General features: G+C 36.8%; 1 protein-coding gene and 1 pseudogene across 11 annotated transcripts in view; one reads left to right on the top strand and one right to left on the bottom strand.

Annotated features, from left to right (window-relative positions):
* The window catches only part of FGF14 (fibroblast growth factor 14), a 693748-nt gene that overhangs the window by 597432 nt on the left and 75214 nt on the right, over positions 1-21102 (top strand). The gene's annotated exons all lie outside the window — the stretch shown is intronic.
* On the bottom strand, positions 8267-10147 carry LOC116467520 (high mobility group protein B3-like; annotated as a pseudogene).

Below are 21102 nucleotides of genomic sequence, written 5' to 3'. Positions count from 1 at the left end.
CGGGGCATGGCGTGGCGGGGTGGGGCGCGGATATGTGTGTGTTGGAGCAGGATGTATACGGAAAATCTTCATACCTTTCTCTCAATTTGGCTGTGACCTAAAACTGCTCTAAAAATTAAGTGTTTTTTTTTAAATAAGTGAAACTAGTAATGATTAAGTATCATACCCAAGTTAAGACCCATGCTTTTCCATTTTTTTCCCCTACAGCATCTTATGGAAAGGATAGGAATCCAAGATTTCTTTGAAAATCCAAGGCAGTCAGAAATATTTGAAAAAGCAGAATATTTTGGAAACTAAATAAAGGCCTTCCTGTCTGTAGAAATGGATTGTGAATCAGCCTAAAGAAAGAGCTCCCTTGAGGGTTGGTTATTGATGTCAAAAATGTCCTATCAGGTTTAGAATGCAAAGATGAGGCTGTAAGACAAAGACTGCACAAAGGCAAGATAAGAGAGGGCTTAAGTGGTGTGGAAGACTGGCAAGGATAGAGTCATCCAGTCCTTCATGTCAGCGAAGCAGGAGATCTCTAAGCAGCATGATATGTAGCAGTGATATGGTTGTCAGCATTAGATTGCCCACTAAGCAGGCTTCATCTAATGCATCAAATAGAGTATAAAGTGAATTATTGTATTATCCTCCTGATATAAATGATGGGAAGGATGGAACTATGACCATGCTGTCATTTTTAATTTAAACTTTATTTTGACTGTAAGTAAATTCAAACAAACTGTTATAAAACAGAATACTATACACAGTTGCCTGCATAGATCATAAAAAAAAAAAAAGATTAAAACCAGAATGCTGAGTGGGTGCTGGTGGTGAAAACTGCAGGGCTAAAACTTGCTCAACAGCGAACTAGAGACCGCTATGGCTTAATGAACATGGCCCATCCCTCCTACTAATGGTTTTGTCAACTTTTGGACCTAGAAATTCTAATATGTACATTTGGGAAGTAATGATGAAATGGGAGTTTTGACATTATGTCTTAGTACAGTTGTGTACAAATGACTAAAAGCTACTAATCTGTAAATACTACAGGATCACAAAAATGATTAAGCCGTGGATTCTGTTTTCAAGATCTTAAGTAGTTAGGTCAAAATCTTGATTCAAATCCAAACTCTTCCAGTTCACTAGCTAATTTTCGAGTTGTGTGATCTTGGGGAGTCTCTTCCTCTATAAGATGTGAATTTTAATGGAAAAAAACCCTTATAGGGTGGTTGTGAGAATAAAATTAACTTATTGGATAGCTGGCTCTGTTTGTTGGGTTGACATCTATCAGTCAGCCCCATAACCCATTTAGACATGAGTTAATCTACACAACATTCAGAAACTGCAAAATTTAGGAGTCCTATACAGCCTTGTTTCATGCTCTGTTATATTATAATCTTTCAATCAGTTATGCACTCTGACTAGATCTTTTGCCCTAGATCCAGAGTGGGAAAGTGTGGTGAGCTTGTTGTTGCTTTTCTATACATCTCTTTACCTGTTTAAGTCTGCCAGCTTGTGTCCTCTCAATTGGTAATAGTCCACCGTGCACGTTTGTGGGATAATTAGTATAACTGTTTAGTGAAGCAGCAAAATGGAGTTCCATTTAACTATTGTGAGTTTTGCTGTTTTTAGATTTTATGATAAACTCTTCATAGCCTGCACCTGGGAGAGCCCGGCAGTGTGATAACATCTACAGATAGGACATGAGACTATTGACTGCCACCGTAGTTATTGGCTGTTAGTAAAAAGGTGTAAGGTTAAAGATTTTTAATCATGTGTACCGAAAACAAAAATGATATTCTGGAATCCAAGTTAAGTTCTTTTTCTCTACATAAAGTATTTTTCTGAGTATGTACATGTTTATCAACTTATCTTTACATATTATTTTATTGTAAAACATAAAACAGGTGAAAATTTTTGCTTGAATTGTGAAAAAATAAGTTTTGCTGTCACACTCTTAATATAGGACACATATTAAAGTGAGATCGTACTGGATCCATTCCCCAATTTATCAAAAGTCAAGAACTCCCGGAGATTTAAAAGCATGCATTCAAATGTTGTCTGCATCCTGGGAACTAATTAGAGTGGGAGAGAGTAAAATGAATTCAACAGCGGAGTCTCCAGGAGCTGCACACAAGGACTTATATTTCCCACATGATATAGGAAGTTGTAAATTACATTACGCACTCAATTATTAATAATAAAGTATTTCAAAGTAACATAATTTACAGATATTTCTGTTTTATATCTAGACATTGCCAACCTCATTCAATATATGCTTAAAGTCTTTTTTTTTTATTATTATACTTTAGGTTTTAGGGTACATGTGCACAATGTGCAGGTTTGTTACATATGTATCCATGTGCCATGTTGATTTCCTGCACCCATTAACTCGTCATTTAGCATTAGGTATATCTCCTAATGCTGTCCCCGCCCCCCCCCACCCCCACCCCACAACAGTCCCCGGAATGTGATGTTCCCCTTCCTGTGTCCATGAGTTCTCATTGTTCAATTCCCACCTACGAGTGAGAACATGCGGTGTTTGAATGGGAGAAAATTTTTGCAACCTACTCATCTGACAAAGGGCTAATATCCAGAATCTACAATGAACTCAAACAAATTTACAAGAAAAAAACAAACAACCCCATCAAAAAGTGGGCAAAGGACATGAACAGACACTTCTCAAAAGAAGACATTTATGCAGCCAGAAAACACATGAAGAAATGCTCATCATCACTGGCCATCAGAGAAATGCAAATCAAAACCACAGTGAGATACCATCTCACACCAGTTAGAATGGCCATCATTAAAAACTCAGGAAACAACAGGTGCTGGAGAGGATGTGGAGAAATAGGAACACTTTTACACTGTTGGTGGGACTGTAAACTAGTTCAACCATTGTGGAAGTCAGTGTGGCGATTCCTCAGGGATCTAGAACTAGAAATACCATTTGACCCAGCCATCCCATTACTGGGTATATACCCAAAGGAGTATAAATCATGCTACTATAAAGACACATGCTTAAAGTCTTTACCTGAAAAAAATGTCTAAAGTAATAGGTTAGCTCAATCTCTTATCTACTGGGACTCCTATCTCTCAGTATTCATTTCCAATAAATAGCAGGTGCGTTGTAGAATCATGGCTGTCCAACAAGAGAGTGAGGCCAAATTATAGCTACCAAGTCATATTTTCATTATTAATAGCTCATTTTAGTTTTGCTAGCAAAAGCTGTTTTGTCATTCCTTGGATTGAAGGTGAAGAAATTTTTATTTCTTAAAATTTATTTAAAAATCACAAATAAATTCACTATTGTAATTTTTAAAGATATGACAAACATTAATTCAGAGTTTTAAAATTGAGCATAATATAATTTGTATTAGATTAAAATAATGCACATTTCATTTCTAAATAATGATTAGCAAATGGAGAATGGTATAGGTAAAGAAGCACAGAAAGAAGAAGATGGGAGAAAGAAAAGAAAAAATGAAAAGGATGACAGAAGGAATAGGGAGGAGAGATAGAGAAAGCTATCTCAGAAGGATATTTAATAGATTCACAGATGGATGTAAGTTACAATAAATGGGTTTATCTTCTTTAATTACTTAACACTGCAAATCACTTGAGCTATGAGTTTCTATTTGCTACTTTTTTGGAAATATTTATTCATTAGTTTTCTCATTCCGTAAACATATATTGTACCTCCTGGACACAAACCACAGAGCTAAACTCTGTGTGGGATAACAATATATAGTATATTTCTTGCTTATTAGCTATTATTTGCACCTCTTCAACTGTTCCAACCTTTCAACCATTGCATTATCCACTCAGACACAAATCATTTCTGGTGTCTACCAGTATTATGCAGAATAATATCATTTCTGTACCATATAAAACCCAATTGAGGGCGTGAGAATCCAGCATTCTTCTTACTTCAATGACATGTTATTATAGAAGTTATTAAACGTAAAATTGTAAGCTCAAATCATTAAAATATCTCTTTGACATGGCAGCATGTAACAATCTTCCCAACCATCCTCTATTTAAATCTGCACTTCCAGCCACTTCCTTTCCACTCACTCCTTTGTTTCGAAGTGATATAGATTAAGTATACCTTTCCTGTTATAGAGATTGGATATACTCATTAATTATTTTCCCTGGCTTAAGGATAGGGTCAGGGAATTGTGCCTACCTAGAGCATATATATATTTTATTCTTTTCAAATTATAAAATGTTAGGTGAGAAAAATGATGCTTTAGTTAAGAGCTCAACACAGCAAAATGCACATATAATCCAAAAAACAGTCCACTTAATAGAAGGAAGAAAATGAATACATATATCATATTGCTTTGATACCTTTGAGCTTTCAGAGAGAATATTTAAGGTGAGTAGTCTTCATCCAATTTCAGGAAACATTATAATGTTATGGGGCCACTGAGCCCTTTCTACTTTAGTAGAAAATTCTGCTCAGCAGAATTAGCAGCTTGAGGAGCACTTATGAGTTTGTGGATTTGCTCAAGAAATAAGTTAAAGTACTGATGCAGCTCTAATTCTTTTCAGTGATCAAAATGGGAATGAGTAGTGATTATGTCCAGAAACTGATAGATAAAAGAATATAATTTATGCTCAGCATTGGTGGCTAGTCCACTAAAAGTGATGTGCTGTCTGGAGTGAACCGAAAGAATAAGGTTATAGTCAATACTTTTCTTCATTGTATTCTTGTTCTCTTTCTTGCACCATCCCTGCCCCTTTTCTTTTTCTTATCATCTTCTCTGCTTCCTTTTGTTTTTAAATTTAGTGTGTTATGTTATGCTGGATAGAAGCTCACACAGAAAGTTATAAGGAGATTTTATTCCAGAGAAATGAAAAAAAGTCACTCTAAGTAGGTATTAAATCTAGTTATGTTGAATTCAGAAGCCCTATCACTGTGATGGAACCCCAGGATTCTTTCCAGGAACAATAGTCTTTACTCCCCAAACATGACATCATTAGGTCCCTTTTATTTCAAGTTGGGCCTAAATTTGCTGATGCTATTAATGTTGCTGTTAATGTTAGAAAGAAAAATCCACCTAGTTTTATTTTTAATACTTTGATACAGGCAAATTAAATAACATTTTCAGGATACTGTAGCACAATTTCATAAAGTGCTGTGCTCCAGTACCTAAATGATTCTATTAAACTAGATTATTTTAAAGCTGTGTCCCTTTTTCATAAAATATAATTTGTCATTGACTCTTACATTTATCAAATATTTCAATGCCTAATAAATCCCAGATGCAAAGATGACTTTTTAATTACTTTTTGTTCATATTTTGGAATGAAAACAAAAAAAAGATTTTTTTTCTGAATGTACATATACATATATTTTTCTTTCTTTTTTTTTTTCTTCTGAGACGGAGTCTTGCTCTGTCACCCAGGCTGGTGTGCAGTGGCGCAGTCTTGGCTCACTGTAACCTCCACCTCCCGGATACAAGCAATTCTCCTGCCTCAGCCTCCTGAGTAGCTGGGATTACAGGCACACATCACCATGCCTTGTTAATTTTGTATTTTTAGTAGAGACTGGGTTTCACCATGTTGGCCAGGCTGGTCTTGAACTCCTGACCTTGTGATCTACCCACTTCGGCCTCCCAAAGTGCTGTGATTCCAGGAGTGAGCCACCACCCCCAGCCATATTTTTCATTAATGCTTTTGCATATTAAAAATTTACATACCAATGTGACACATGAATTTTATATGTATATACATTATATATTTTCATATATATTACATATATGTATGTTCAATATACAATAATGAAACTGATAAATATATGTATATATATACCTTTTTATACATGTCTATACATTTATATACCTAAATTGAATATACATATGTCATATGTATCCATGTTTAATATGCACTAATAAAAACTGATGAATTTGCCTTGTTTCAGGAGAATTTTATAGAACTCCATTTGGGCTTTTGTTTTTTGATATATTTTTATTGAAGTGTTTTTTGACTTGGGTTGTATTGAAGTTGGCATCATACATAGTAACGGCTTCATAGAATAATATTGAAGTTAACCTGCTTGTGGGGAGGGGAGTGGTCAGAATTTTGTATTTATTGTACACTGGTTGTCTGTGCAATTTTGATAATAAGGTTAGTCACTCAAAATTGTTCTTAAAAAGAATATTATATAGCCATATTTCAGATTAGCAGAGACTGGAAGCTATTGCTTGCATACAAATCTTTAACTTCTCTGTAGGAAGACGCCACTGCATGTTTGGTGCCCTTAATGGCCTTTCATTGGCCCCCAGAATTAACTGTCTGAATTTGTGTGTCTGACATTGGATAAAATGTTTATATTTCTTACCTGGGAGAAGCTCAGAAACACAGCAATAAAAGTGAATTTCAAAGCCTTTGGAACCAAATTACAGCTGTCTATAGCTTTTATATTTCTTATGTTTTAAAAATGCAAACCACCATTAATAGAAATTTCTATAACTTTTTAGACATAATGATTTACCTATGATAAATATCTATGTAGACCTCCACACAATTTCTTTTGTATTTTCAACCTTTGTTTTCAAGATCTTCTCAACAAGGCAACCACTAAAAGAGCTGTTTTTACTTACTGTAGCTGAGTGGTTCTCAACCCTATCAGGCCTCAAATACACTTTATACAGCAAACATTTGAGACTGTCCCTTTGCTAACTTCACATGAAATTCATAGATAATATCACCTGCTTATACTCATAATTTTTAAACTGTAATGTAATACCTTACTATAATATAAAGAAAATATTGTAGGAGATACTTTCTAATTTAAAATATATGTATTTCAGCATGTGACTTCTCAAGCACATCTATACAACAAGATACAATGATGCCGTATGTTTGCATCTTAGGTAGAATCATTGTGAATCCAACAGTTACAAATGCGGATTGATGTAGGTGTGTTGTATTGGGTATTCAGGCACCATTAATGAGGGAACCATCAAAGATGTGATTTTCTTAAATGCGAAACAATTCTTGGTAACTGTCAAGTAAAACAAAAGATAATCTTTCTTTGGTTTACAGGTAGTTGAATTTTTGTAAGAACTAGTGTATAGAATATACATTAGTGTATGTATATGTGTATGTATGTGTGTGTGTATATATATGTGTATTTTGTATGTATAAAATACAGTTGCAATGTAAGTCTAGGTAATTTAAATGTGCCTTCCCACATAAGCATATGTGTGTATGTGTGCTTGTGTATGTCTAATGGAGTTGTGATTTAAGTGCAGATGCTTATAAGAAGGTTTTTCATCTACCTGAGTGTCCCATGGGGCATGGAAAATCTGTGCAGCATGCAGGATAACTCCCTTCTTGTGTGGGGGACTATCTTCTTGTGTGTAGGAGTGTCTGTGACTTTTGTATGCTAAATACCAGCAGTACTTACATTTACACACCAACAAATTTCCAAAATTCCTTTAGGATGCATTGTGATCCCTCTTCATGACCATTGCTGTAGTTTTTTTCTGACTCCATTTCATTCCATCACTTTCTATCTACTCTGGAACCCACTTTAATGTGGTGTCCACTCTCCTTACACATCCAGCCCAAACTCAAAGAACTGTATTGAAACCATTCTCACTAAGGTCCCTAAGTACTGCAAGTTGTTAAATGCTCATCGCATCTAACTTTGAAGTAACTGTAGACATAGATTCCCCATCTGGACCACCTCAGTGATCTCCATGGTAACACATCCTTCCCATGCTCCTTCTTATTCTCTGGCTTTTTTTTTTCTAAGTAATCTTTAAATATTGTGGTTCCTTCGAACTTGATCTTATGCCCTTTCCAGCCTCACACACCTATTCCTATGCCTAAAATTTTCAACTAAATGCAAATAGCTTCTATATATTTCCAGCTTAAATTCCTCTTCTGAGCTCCAAACTTGTATATTAATTCAACTGCCTACTCAAAAGTTCCATAACTACGTCTCACATGCATCTGAAATGCAGTATGTCTGAGATTGAATTCGTGTCCTTCCGCCCAAAACCTGGCTTCCTCCAGTGTTTGCTGGCTCGGTAAATGCAGCAACATCTGCCCAATTCCTCATGCCAGAAGCCTAGATGCCATCCAGGACACATCTACAGGATCATATAGTCAATCTGTTACTAAGTTCTATATAGTCTACCATTTATTTTTTAAAATGCATTACTGTTTATTTAACTTTACTGTTTATTAACTTCAGCACTCTAAACATACAAAAAAACAGTAATCCAAATTATATTTAAGCACAGAGTTTCTTGAACTTTGATGCAGTGGCTCTTGCCTTTACTGACAATGAACAGTTCTGCAGTTTGTTTAAGAACAAAGTTTCAGCTGGGTATGATAGCTTATGCCTGTAACCCCAGCACTTTGGGAGGCTAAGGCGGGAGGATTGCTTGAACCTGGAAGTTCAAGACAAGCCTGGGCAGCATAGTGAGACCCCCATTTCCATAATTTTTTTTTTAATTAGCTGAGAGTGGTGATGTGCACCTGTGGCCCCAGCTGCTTGGGAAGCTGAGGTAGAATGATCCCTTGAGCCTGGGAGGTTGAGGCTGTAATGAGCTATGATCATGATCCTGCACTCCAGCCTGGGTGACAGAGAAGGACCTTGTCTCAAAAAAAAAAAAAAAAAAAGTTTCAAAATGACTGCACTTAACTAAAAAAAATCCAAACAATTTTCATGCCAGCTGATCCCCTTTGTCCAGAGCAAAGAATGCAGCAGAATGCTATGTGACTATATACAGAAACAAGACAACCAAAGCTAAATGGGGGCCCATTGCAGTGGCAGCAGGTCCAGCCTCACCGTGTATGCACTGAGCTCCAGTTTCTCCAAAAGGCCTCTTCCCCCACAGCCTCAACACAAAGCCAGGGGCCTCAAGAGTTTGTCTTTATTTTGTCCTTTTTACAAACGATATATATGTACACTTGACACCTCAGGATTTCTAGCCCATAGCCAAATAGTAAACATCACCTTACACATGTTTTTAAATGCCAGAAACATCTTTAAATGCCTTATCACACAAACAGCAAAGTGCACAGTGTGAAGAAAACACAAGATTGCCGTTTTATTTTTAAAAATGTTTGGAAATACATATAATTTTGATACCATTTCAGGATGCTCCAGACACCCATGGCCACTTGATGTAAACCGCTGACAATTTCTAGACCACTTTGAAAAACTACAGTATGATTCTGATCAGATTTTGTCGTTAAACCTAGTGAGGGCAATAGACACTTCTCAAATAGATGTGTCAGTTACAGCACTCTCCTCCCCTAAAGTATTCACAAAGAGACAGGTAAAACAGTTTTTTTCATCCTCCTCCTCCCCTTCCTCTTTGTCCTCCGTGTTTTCTTCATCTTCGTCTTCCACCTTTTCCCAGGCAACTTTAGTGGGGTGCTTTGAGCCATCAAACTCTCCTTTACACTTACTGTCAGCAACATCCTTCTCATGCCTCTCTTTCAGCTTCTCTGCCTTAGTGATGTCAGGCTGCTTTGTCCTGTCACTTAAGCTATTCCACATCTCACCCAGCTTTTTGCCATGGATGCCAGGATTTGCAGATTTGACCTTGAAGTGGACTTCTGAACAGAACGGAAAGAATTCAGATGGCGGCCTTTTTGGGACATTAGAGGCCTTCTACTCGCCTCCCTGAGCTGGTCATAATCGTTCATTTCCCCATCAGAACCTACTTTTTCTGCCTTTGCCATTTTTTCAGATTTATACTTGTCTTTCTCAGACACTGTCTTTCACCTCTCGGAGCACATCTTGAAAAATTCTGCTAAATTGACAGGGACCTCTGGGTTTTTCTTTTTATGTTCTTCTCTGCACATCTGCACAAAGAAAGCATAAGCAGACATCTTACCCTTTGGTTTCTTGGGGTCACCTTTAGCCATCCTGACTGTACTGTTTGCTAATCTGGGCAGTGCAGGGCATGATGCCTTGGCTTAGCGCTCTCCAGCATTGAGCTAGCTGCCTCCACGAGAGGCCCCTCTCTACCACTTAAATAGCTCTTACGTCCATCAAATATTCTCCATTTCCATTTCACCATCAACACTGAAGTTTGCCAAAGTCATCCTCCATTCTTGCTGGGGCCTGTGTTTCAAACTAATTCTTAACCAACCTGTTTTCTCAGATGCTCCCACTTCTTCCAATTACCCCCCTCTAAAAGATCAGTCAGAACTAGCTTCTAAGAACCCCCAAATCTCAGCACATGGATCTGCAAGAAATGACCCCTGGGCCAAATCTGGACAATCACCTATTTCTGTAAATAAAGTTCTATTAGAGCACAGCTGCACACGTTTTAGAGTAATATTTTCTCTGGCTGCTTTCACATTCCAACAGCAGAGTGAGGAGTTGCAAGAGACTTGATACTTCCCAAAGCCCAAAATCTATACTGTCTCTTTAGAAAAAAAAAAGTGTCAACATCTGCATTGAGCATATACTGAATATGCAGTAAATATTTAATTGTTTTATATCATATTTTCCAAATGCAGCATAGCTCTCCTTATAGACCCTAAGACTGTATATGGTTCCTCATAGCCTTCCTTGTAGACAAAGATTTTCAGAACTTGTAGACAAAGTTTTCAGAACTTGTGTTCTGTTCAGACTTCAGTCACGTGAAGAAAAGAATTATTCGTTCAGCATCAATAACAGCAGATGCCACCATGGCGATTTGAGATAGCTTTCAAGTTTGTGCTCTTTGAGAGCCAGCCTCGAGGTAGCTGTCCCTCACCAGACCCTTGCTTGCTGGCACCCAGTTTTGATATTCCTTTTAAAGAGAATGTCTGAGCATTATCTCACGTTTTCTAAAACAGTTTAACAGTCCCTCCTCCAGGCAGATTCATCATTAAGTGCATAATGATATGAAGGTTCAGGATGGCCTGAAATCTGGACAGTCACCTATTTCTGTAAGTAAAGTTCTATTAGAGCACAGCTGCATACTTTTTAAAGTAATATTTTCTATGGCTTTTGATTATGGGTTTGAAAGTTTCCCTGCTAAGGTGTGAACTCTGTATCCAAAACTCCCTAGAACAAGGTGAAAACGTTCTCCGTAGAGCTGAGCTGCACTTCCTCAGATTGTCTTTTGCCATCTGTCTCCTTCAACAAAATATGCCAATCAAAAGTGTCTGGACACACAGAACATAGGAATTGTTGATACATTTAATTTCAATTTTTGAAGTAGATACCTATTTTATAGATGGAAACTTTTATTGCATTATACTTAGAAGAAGCATTATGATAGGTTGCTGTTTTTGAATAATTGGGGACCAGATTTTTAGATTTGTGCAAACAGTGAATGGATAAGTCCCTTTTGGTTTGACACACTTCATGTTTATTATAATATCCACTGTTATTACTATTATTTTCTATGGATATTATCACATTATTACATATGTAACATGATTATCATATCTCACAGTTAAATTTGAAGAATAGATGTCAATTCTCATTTGTTTTTATATTTTATATTTCCATATCATTTGTAAGGACATGAAATAGTCTTTGAAATATAAATTACTTTAGGTAACTTGAGGTTACCCTGTTCTAAAACCATTTAAGTGACAAAGGGGAGGGTAGTCCCACAGGAAAGTGAAATAAATTTTCAGCTGACACATAACCCATAATGATTTTCAGATACTCGATTTTTATTCGAGACACTCTTTCTGTCTGCAAATTCTAAAACGCTAACTCATTAAAATAAAGGGCCATTTTTTATGTCTCTATGGAGACGTGTCTGTGGAGAAGTAGGTAGAGAACATTCCTTAAAAATTGACATTCCTTCTATGTAAAGTTTACCTAAAAGGCAATTCATTTGTCTGCACTAAGTCTGATAAAATCCATATACAATCTTCTATACATGTTATCGTGCAACCCTTCTTGTAATTTCCATGAAATCATTACTGTGGACAATTCTGAAGACTATTTTTAGGTGTCCTTTTCCCCTTGAGTTGTTCGTTTTGAGCATTTTTATAAAGTCCTTAGTTCCTAATATTCATTTGTATCACTGTCCTTCCATTGATCTTTTTGCTTTGGGTAGTCTTCCAATTATCCTAAGAATAGTAGACTTTGGGAAGGAAGTGGGAAGGGTCTGCTGGGTAGAGCAGAATCAAGGATCTTCAATCCAGACAGTGAGAAAAAGTAATGACTATTGCAGACTAATACGCACATGCTATATATTTATCAATTTCCCCCAAATGTTCGGCTGCTCACTGTTTGTCATTGCCATGCATTATTTAAATTGACCTAAAGCCATGTTTTGCTGCCTTAAATTCTTTATTTCCAGCACTAAACTATGCAACGAGATCTTCTGCTGTGGCACATCACCTCAGCAGGGCATTTGCCTACACTGCTTGCAGGCTCCCCTCTGCTTACCAAGAGAACAGCAGCTGAGTCTGGAAAAGAGAGAAGACAGGCTTCTGAGATATCACATCAATGTCACACGAAGGCACTGATGTGACTTCTCTATCCTTTGGGCTCATATATCCTATGAAAGTTCAGGTTTGAAAGACAAAATGAGTAGCAGAGAGAACAGCATGAATTTGAAACAAGAAAGATCGGATAGGGAGAAAAAAAGTCTCCAACCTCCCATTCCCAAATGGACTTCAAGTAAAGAAAAAGCCAAATTATGCTGATACTTGAGTAGATGTGGAACAATTGTGTATGCTCATGTTGCATAAAAAATTCACTGGAAGTCATTCGTATGCAGTAAATAGTTATTTTGTGTTTACTGTATATGTATGAGGCAATCTTTACCTTAGATTAACTCATTGAGAAATGATTAATGCTGTAATTATTTATACATCTGCCGAGTAGCAGAATACTGTATAGTTTTAGGAAACAACACTTTAAAACTGCATTTAGCTCAGAATTTTGCAAATGTCATGCCAAGGTCATTGATGAAGCTGACTTTCTCACTGCTTACACCAGCCTGCACAGTCATAAGTTTAGTGTATACACACAAACACTTACAAATACACATCTCACTTCCTTAATCCTACATTTCAGTGACTTAAATAAGCACATATCTAAACAGCCTTCCCTTAGACACAGACAAATGCAACCCATGATTCCACACAGCCCTTAAAATGGCAACTTGCAAGATGTACACAATTTTAAAATTGTATTAGCCTATTCATAGCAAGATTGTTCATTATCCTACGTGCATATTCAGTGTTTACCACATGCCCCCCAACCCCACCCACCAAAAGACCAGAGATCTGAGATGTGGAAGAGTGCTTTTCAGTTTAGATATTTTTTTCTCATCTATTACTTTCTAGATGAACTGTCATGAGTTAAAATGTCAATAAGGCCACTTGTTTATGATCAACATAATTGAGCTATTTTAATCTCAAACTATTTCATCGTTAAGATAGTTTTCAGCTCAGAGGCCGAGATAAAGACCCAGCAAGTTTTCCAGGACACACATTATTAATTAGAAAACAAATTCTTACCTCCTTGTTTGTTGATTTTACTTACAGGACAGGAAACATCTCTGTGGAATTAAATTGCCCACTACATGCTCCTAATATGTTTTGTTTTTATGCTTACTCCAGGGAAAACTGTGAAAGACATGTTGAGACCAGGATTTGTTGTTTTCTTTTGATAGAGAAGCATAGCAATTCAAGTCAGCTTTTTTCTTTTATGAGAATACAAATTTCCTTAAGATCAAATACAAAAAAATAGAGTCACTTAAACGTACTGAAAGGATATAAAAGGGAAGACATTTTAAACTACAGCTTATTGAAGAACAGTGAGTAACATTAGCAAGTACTTTCATAACTTTCAAATCTTACCATTTACTGATAGATATCATGAGTTTTCCTAATTCTTTCTTGTTGTCTTTATGTCTTTGAACAAAAGACTGCTTTTTGAAACAACTTCAAGACAATGATTATTGAACAAATGATTATTTGGTTTTTTGAAGGTTCTTAATTTCCAAGCTAACATTTTCTTATTGACTCTAACCATCTCTGTTTCTACTGAGGTTGAACACACACACACACGAACACACACACACACACACACACAAATACACACACACACACCAATTCATGACATTCTCTTTAGTTAGTGCCCAAGGTTGCAAATCTTCATTTTCTTTGGTCAGATAATACATTTTCATAATGAACAAATAGAGTGCAACTCTCAAAGCCAGTACCTAACACTGGAAAGCAAAGGCTGAAATCAAAGCTTGGTCGGCCTGCTAATATGATGCACTCTCTCTCCACCTACCAATAAATATTTGTTCTGTTAACTTTTACTGTGGCTCCTCCCTCATGCCCAGCCCCACTGTTTATATTCTGTAGATATTTTAAGAGAAAATTGACCCCTGTTTATGTGCGTCATTCCAGTCATCAACAAACATTTTTATAAAGGATGCACAATTACATGTGACAAATTAATTGGTCATTTCATTATTTTGTGTCCAGAAAGTACTCTTTGAGGAACCATAGGGCAAGAGCTGTGCTAGTCACCGTGTCTATAAAGATAAATAAACTTAACCCGTATACTCCAGCATCCTGCTATCTAGAAGGAAAAACCAGAAGTATACACAATTAAAAGTGATGTAGCATAGAGTATGTTATAATTCAAGAAAAATGCATTCAGTAAGTTTACAAAGAAACAACTGTGTTTGCACACACACTGTCTCATGTTGTGAGGTTGGTATTATAATTCTAATTTTAAAGATGAGAAAAAGAAGACTTGCGAGAATATCTCCCAAGCTGATAGGCAACAGAGTTGGGCGCTGGGTCTGGCTTTTGTGATTCCAGCCCCAAGCCCTGCACCACAGAGAAGAGAGGATAGTTATCCCTGTGGAGGGCAGGATTTGGAAATACTTGGCTGAGGAGGCCCTGATTAATCTGGACATAGAAAGTAGAGCAATAGCTTGAATGACCTTGCAGGAGGGGACAGCAATGAGGATATTTTTGTTTGCTAGGGCTGCCGTAACAATGTACTACCAACCGGGGGGGGCTTAAAGCACAGAAATGTATTTTTTTCACAGTTTTGGAGGCTGGAATTCTGAAATGAAGGTGCAGGCAGGATTGTTTCTTCTGAGGTCTCTCTCCTTCGCTCATAGGTGGCTGTCGTCTCTTCTGTCTTTTCATGGTCATTCCTCTCTGAATGCCTACATACGAATCTCCTCTTTTTATAAGGATACCAATACTATTGGATTAGGGCCTATCTTCATGATTGTATTGGTCTTGAATTGCCCCTTTAAGACCCTGTCTCCAAATACAGTTTGTACTCTGAAGTACCGGGGGTATGGACTTCAATATATGAATTAGGGGGGAATATAATTTATCCCATACCTGATGGTAAGAGGCCACAAAAACAAAATATGGGGCATAAGGACCCCCAATGCATGCTCAGGCTCAACGTTAGAGCAGAGTAGAGACAGAACAGTATGGAAGGTGAGCACCAAGATAAAAAGGGTCAGGGGAGGCAGGATCAGAGTGAAGAGATCTGGAAGACTGCAGCAAGGTGTTTTATCTAAGGCATTATTGCAGGTTCTTGCTAGAGAGTGATAATTGAGGATTTAAAGAAATGAATTTTAGTAATGGCTTTTGGCATAATCTGTTTTGTATATATTAAATCATGTTCATATAACTTAAAAATGTTAATTTTAAGCTATTTTACTGAAGAAAAACATGACCACTCAGTGGAACTTTATATTTTACCATTTCTAAAAATATTATAGGTTATTTTTCTAGGAACTGCTGTTAATTTTGGCCATTACTGCCATATACTTTGGACATATATAAAGTGTTTTTTGGTAAGCGTCTGAGATTACATTCAGTATCTACATGTAGCACACTTTACACAAGCTAAATTCTATCGTATTTGGCATTTCTTCCTCAATTCGGCTGTATTTTCAGAGAAAACACACAAGATTACAGAGCTATTTCTACGTTTAATAGAATACTGTCTGATGATTTCTGCATGTAGCAAAGTCCAACTTTTATTGGCTACATGTTAATCACCCACTAAATATATGCAACATGAATGTATCTGTGACTCACTTGATGTGCTGTGATTGTGTGTACATCCTAAGAGGTGATTCCTGTACTGTGGTTGAGTAATTGTCACGACAGGTTTGCCCCTCTAGTGTTGGCTTCTGGTTTTGCTTTGTGCTGCTTTTCTCTGCTATCCAGGCTGCCATTGCTATTTTTATTTTCTACTTCTGATGGTTCAGGAATATGAAGGCAAAATAAAAAGAAAGTGTGTGTTGCCTTACTGCCACTATTCTATGATATGAGTCAGGAGTATGGAAAAGCTGAACTTTTAAGGAGACAGCAAACCTCACAGATTCAGGGGATTTAATTTCCCCTCCTCATACCCCAGAAGGTCTAAGTTACTAGTTAAGTTAAACAAAAGAAATAATTAAACAATGGGGAAGATGCTATAGAAAAGTTTTCTTTTTCTTTTCTTTTCTTTTTAAATATACTTCTTGTATGTGGTCCTAAAAGGACTTTCTCTCTTCTTATAGCTTAACAATCAACAGCTTAGGGCAGCATTTGGCAAACTGTAACTGCTGGTTAAATCTGGCCTGTCCCCTATTTCTATAAATAAAGCTTTATTGGAATGCAGCCACACTCATTCATGTGAATGCATATCGTCTGTGACTGCTTTGGCAAAATAGTGGTGGAGTTGAGTAATTAATACAAGCGCTTTTCAGCCTTAGAGCCTAAATTATTTACTATCTGGCCAACTCACTTTTTGGTTTAAGGTAATGAAATTTTAATTGCACACAATAATGTACATGTTTTAATATGTGACAATAAAGGTTTTGCTGCATTTATGCAGTACATTTTTGAAATTAAAAATAAACTTGTAATAGAAATGTAATTCTAAAGAGTTTCACCAGCTTGTAGATTTTTCAATAACTTTTTCATATAAAGTCAATACATGTTTACAGAATAAAATATTTTAGAATCTATCTGGTTTATAGGAAATAGCATAAACATCTGTTTCGATAAACTTCCACTAATAAAGGCATACCTTGAACATAAGGTATTGTTTTGCATTTGCCAACTTTTCCATTTCACAATTGTATTAAATTGCTAGAGATGGCTTTGTAAGCAAAGACATTGGAATATTCAGTTGAATATAGCATGGGTTTCAGGGGCACAGTTTTGTTGTTGTAGTGGTGGTGGTTTTTGTTTTTAATTCTCTGCTACTAGGTAGCACTAAATCCCCAAGGGACTCAAAGACGAGAAACAGGAAAAAAATTTCAGGCTGTAAACTGCTGCTAAAACGTAGACGCCCTGTCCCTGATATTAGTTCTTGTATCAAAAGGCTTGCTATTTGGCCCTAGAAAAAGGGACCGCTGGCAGTGTTGTATGTAAGTGGTCCCGCTTGGTTTACCCATGTGGTATTTATCTCAGTCCCTTCTGATCAGGGCCAGAAAGTCTACCCAACAGGAACATTCTATATTGAGTAGCACCTGACTACTGACCAAATCACATGTTTTCCTTTGGTAGATTTAAGAACCATAGAGAAAGAGAGCTGACTTTGAAGTGCTAGGAATGACTAGAGACTGAGAGAGAGCACAGATGCTTACAGAGAGCCTCAGTAGTTATTGGCAGGAAAGAGAACCAGGGGGAGAGAGACAGTGAGCAAGAAAAGGAGGAGAGAGAAAGATGGAGAGGAAATAAAGTAAAAACAGATAAACAAAAAAAGAAATCGAGTCAGAAGAATGACAGAATGAGTATGGTCGGAAGCCAACTGCACCCATTTATGAGGATGTAACTGCTTGAATTGCTGATGTGACATTGGAAGTTTGTGTGTGTGTGACGCAGTGACATTCCAATTCTCCCTGAAGGTATTTACCTATCTCCCATATATTTCCATGTATCTGCAAGAAGCATTATCGCCTATGACAGAGCTACAAACATCAGAGTCTCACTAATATATATATAGCTAATTGATAATTTTCAAAATAAAATGTGGAGGGAATGAATCACACAACAGTCCTAGTTATGGTTTAGCAAATGATGTCAAACTCACATGTTTAGGAGGTCAGGAGCATCAATGAGTGAATCAGTTTGGGTGTAGGAAGTGATGGGTCATGTTGAGGGACAGAAGAGGTTGTGCACTGCTGGTGGGACTGTGAATTAGTGCTGCCATTATGGAAAATTGTATGGAGATTCCTCAAATAACTAAAAATGGAATTGCCATATGATCCAGCAATCCCTCTTCTGAGTATTTACCTAAAAGATTCAAAATCAGTATGTCCAAGAGATGTCTGCACTCCCATGTTAATTGTGGCACTATGTGCAATAGCCAACTTATGGAATCAGTTGAAGTGTCCATCAACACATAAATAGATAAAGACAATGTGGTACATACATATACACAATGAAATACTATTCAGCCTTACCCAGGGAAGAAGTTCTGTCATTTGCAATAACGTGAATGGAACTGGAGAACATTATGCTAAGTGAGATAAGCCAAACACAGACAAATACCACACATCCTCATACAGAAAACTTTTCCTTTTCTTATCACTTATATGTGGAATGTAAAACCTTTTATTCTCACTTATATGTGGAATGTAAAACAATTGAATTCATGAAACACACAGGGTAGATGGTGGTTACCAGAGGCTGGAGGGTGGAAGGAATGGGGAGATGATAATCAAAGGATACAAAGCCTCAGTTAGATAGGATAAATAATTTTGAGTATTTTTTATAGATCTGTTGCACAGTGTGGTGAATACAGCTAATAAGTGAGTAATGTACATCTCCATATCACTAAGAGAGTAAATCTCAAATGTTTTTGTTGCAAGAAAATGTCAAATATTTGAGGTGATGGATAAGTTAGCTTGATTTAATAATTCCACATTGTATTCAGAAAACGTTGCTTTGTACTTCATATATATATATATAACTATAATTTGTCAATATACAAAAAAAGCCAATCAAATTTTTAAAAAAATGAAAATAGGCAGGTTCTACTCAGCTCCAACTGATCGTTCCATCAAGGACTATAGGGCCCCTTGCTAAATCTTCTGATTTTTCAAGAGAAGCTAGAAATCACAGCTTTATGTGAATTCTCCTCATTTTTAAATGTAGAGTGAATTGGTTAAAACAACAAAAATGATGGTGTGAGGGGCAAAGAAAATACTTGTGCACAAGATTTGTTTTATGATGTTGGATTTATAACAACAATTTTTATTTTTCACAACCCTCTTGCAATGGCAGTCTATTGGAGGAATAAATCAATAACTCTTTTCTATGATTTTTTCCTCCACAAAAATGGCCTTGATTCTAGTGCATCTTGTGAAATGAGATTTCACTGTGTTGTTCAGAGTTCTCATTTTTGCTGGAGGCTTGCAAGGCCCATATCCTCAAGATAGGCAGTGATGAGTTGTGACATGAATCCTGTGCATCAGTTGTCAACCTGAGTGACACTAAAATGAAGAGCTGTCATTTTGTACCAGAAACCTCTTAGCTTTATTTCCTGTTGTTTCAGCAACCCAAAGCAATGGTGGTGTTTGGGTGTGGACCATGGCTCTTTACCTCAAATGTAAGGATTTCATCTGACAATAGGAAAATAGCTACAGTTCACTGTAATTGTTAATCTTTATACCACTCTTGCCAATTTTGTTTTTCTTTCTTTACTTATTCTACTAGCATTTTCCTTAAACTCTACGCTGTTAAGAAGGTAGTCTCTTGTTTAGATATTATTTCCTGTTAACAATTATAGATCTTTTTATTGTAATCATTTAGATTTACATATATTTTCTCACTTGTCACAAAGGCCAAATAAGGCTTCAGTAACAATTTCTATTTATGTTCATTGGATAGTACATTTCATTGCATTGTTCTCTATGGAGAGTTAGTACTGTGTTAGTTTCAGGCTCTAATGCCGATATATAAACACATCCAGCTTGTCATTTGATATCCAGGGATCATAACTTTTCAAGTGGGTTCTCCAAATGAATGGGTTTGACTCAGTCATCTCATTTCCTTAATGCACACAAATTTTTAGACACATTTTTACACTGTGGGTTTCAGCGAACATTTGTACATTTTACTCAAAGTTGGTCAGAAGAGTTAAAATTAACAATAATGGGTGGAAATGGGGTAGGAAGGTCAAAGATCATCTTGAGTGATCTTGGCTTTTAGAAATCTGCCAATCTGCTGTGCCTTAGCGGTTGCAGAAGGCCATGATTGACTCTCTCCCTAATAATAATCTCCTTGCTTGTAAGGAAGTATTGGAGAAAGGAGTTGAAAATAATATTAGCAAGAAGCCTTTACTAATGAGTAGGTATGCTTGTAAAGTCCCTCACTTGAAACATTTGTCAAATGACTGTCCTTTGTCGACTGCTATATTTTGAGAAATTCCAGAGGAAATAAGGTGAGACTTCAGAACTTACAAAAAAAATGTAATGTAAAAGTTAGGAGTGGTGAGTGTAGAAATTGAAGAATAAAATTGTCAGCTCATTAAGGCTAGAAAATCCAGCATACAATGCTTCACACTCCAAAATATTCATGCCACCTATATTTCATGCCTGTTACAGCACCTTACAGTATATTTTCATTTGAGCCTCACAACAACACTTTGAAGTAGGAAGTGCCATTCGCAGAGTATACTCAGAGGGGGCACATGTTTGAGAGGTTCTGTGTTTATTCTAGGCCACCTAGCTGTAAAGGGGAAGGGACAGAAATAGAGCATGGGACTTCCTTGCCCGCCAAGTGTTCCTTTACAGCCACTCACAAAAAGAGCTAATGCTTGTGTGTTAGCAAATATGTTTCACCAACATTTTGCAAATTCTTTTTTTTTTATTTTTTATTATACTTTAGGTTTTAGGGTACATGTGCACAATGTGCAGGTTTGTTACATATGTATCCATGTGCCATGTTGATTTCCTGCACCCATTAGCTCGTCATTTAGCATTAGGTATATCTCCTAATGCTGTCCCCGCCCCCCCCCCACCCCCACCCCACAACAGTCCCCGGAATGTGATGTTCCCCTTCCTGTGTCCATGAGTTCTCATTGTTCAATTCCCACCTATGAGTGAGAACATGCGGTGTTTGGTTTTTTGTCCTTGCGATAGTTTACTGAGAATGATGTTTTCCAGTTTCATCCATGTCCCTACA

Source organism: Hylobates moloch, unplaced genomic scaffold (genome assembly GCF_009828535.3).
Source record: "Hylobates moloch isolate HMO894 unplaced genomic scaffold, HMol_V3 SCAFFOLD_4, whole genome shotgun sequence".
NCBI lineage: Eukaryota > Metazoa > Chordata > Mammalia > Primates > Hylobatidae > Hylobates > Hylobates moloch.
The sequence above is the reverse complement of the archived record's forward strand: the minus strand, read 5'-3'. Positions and strand labels throughout refer to the sequence as shown.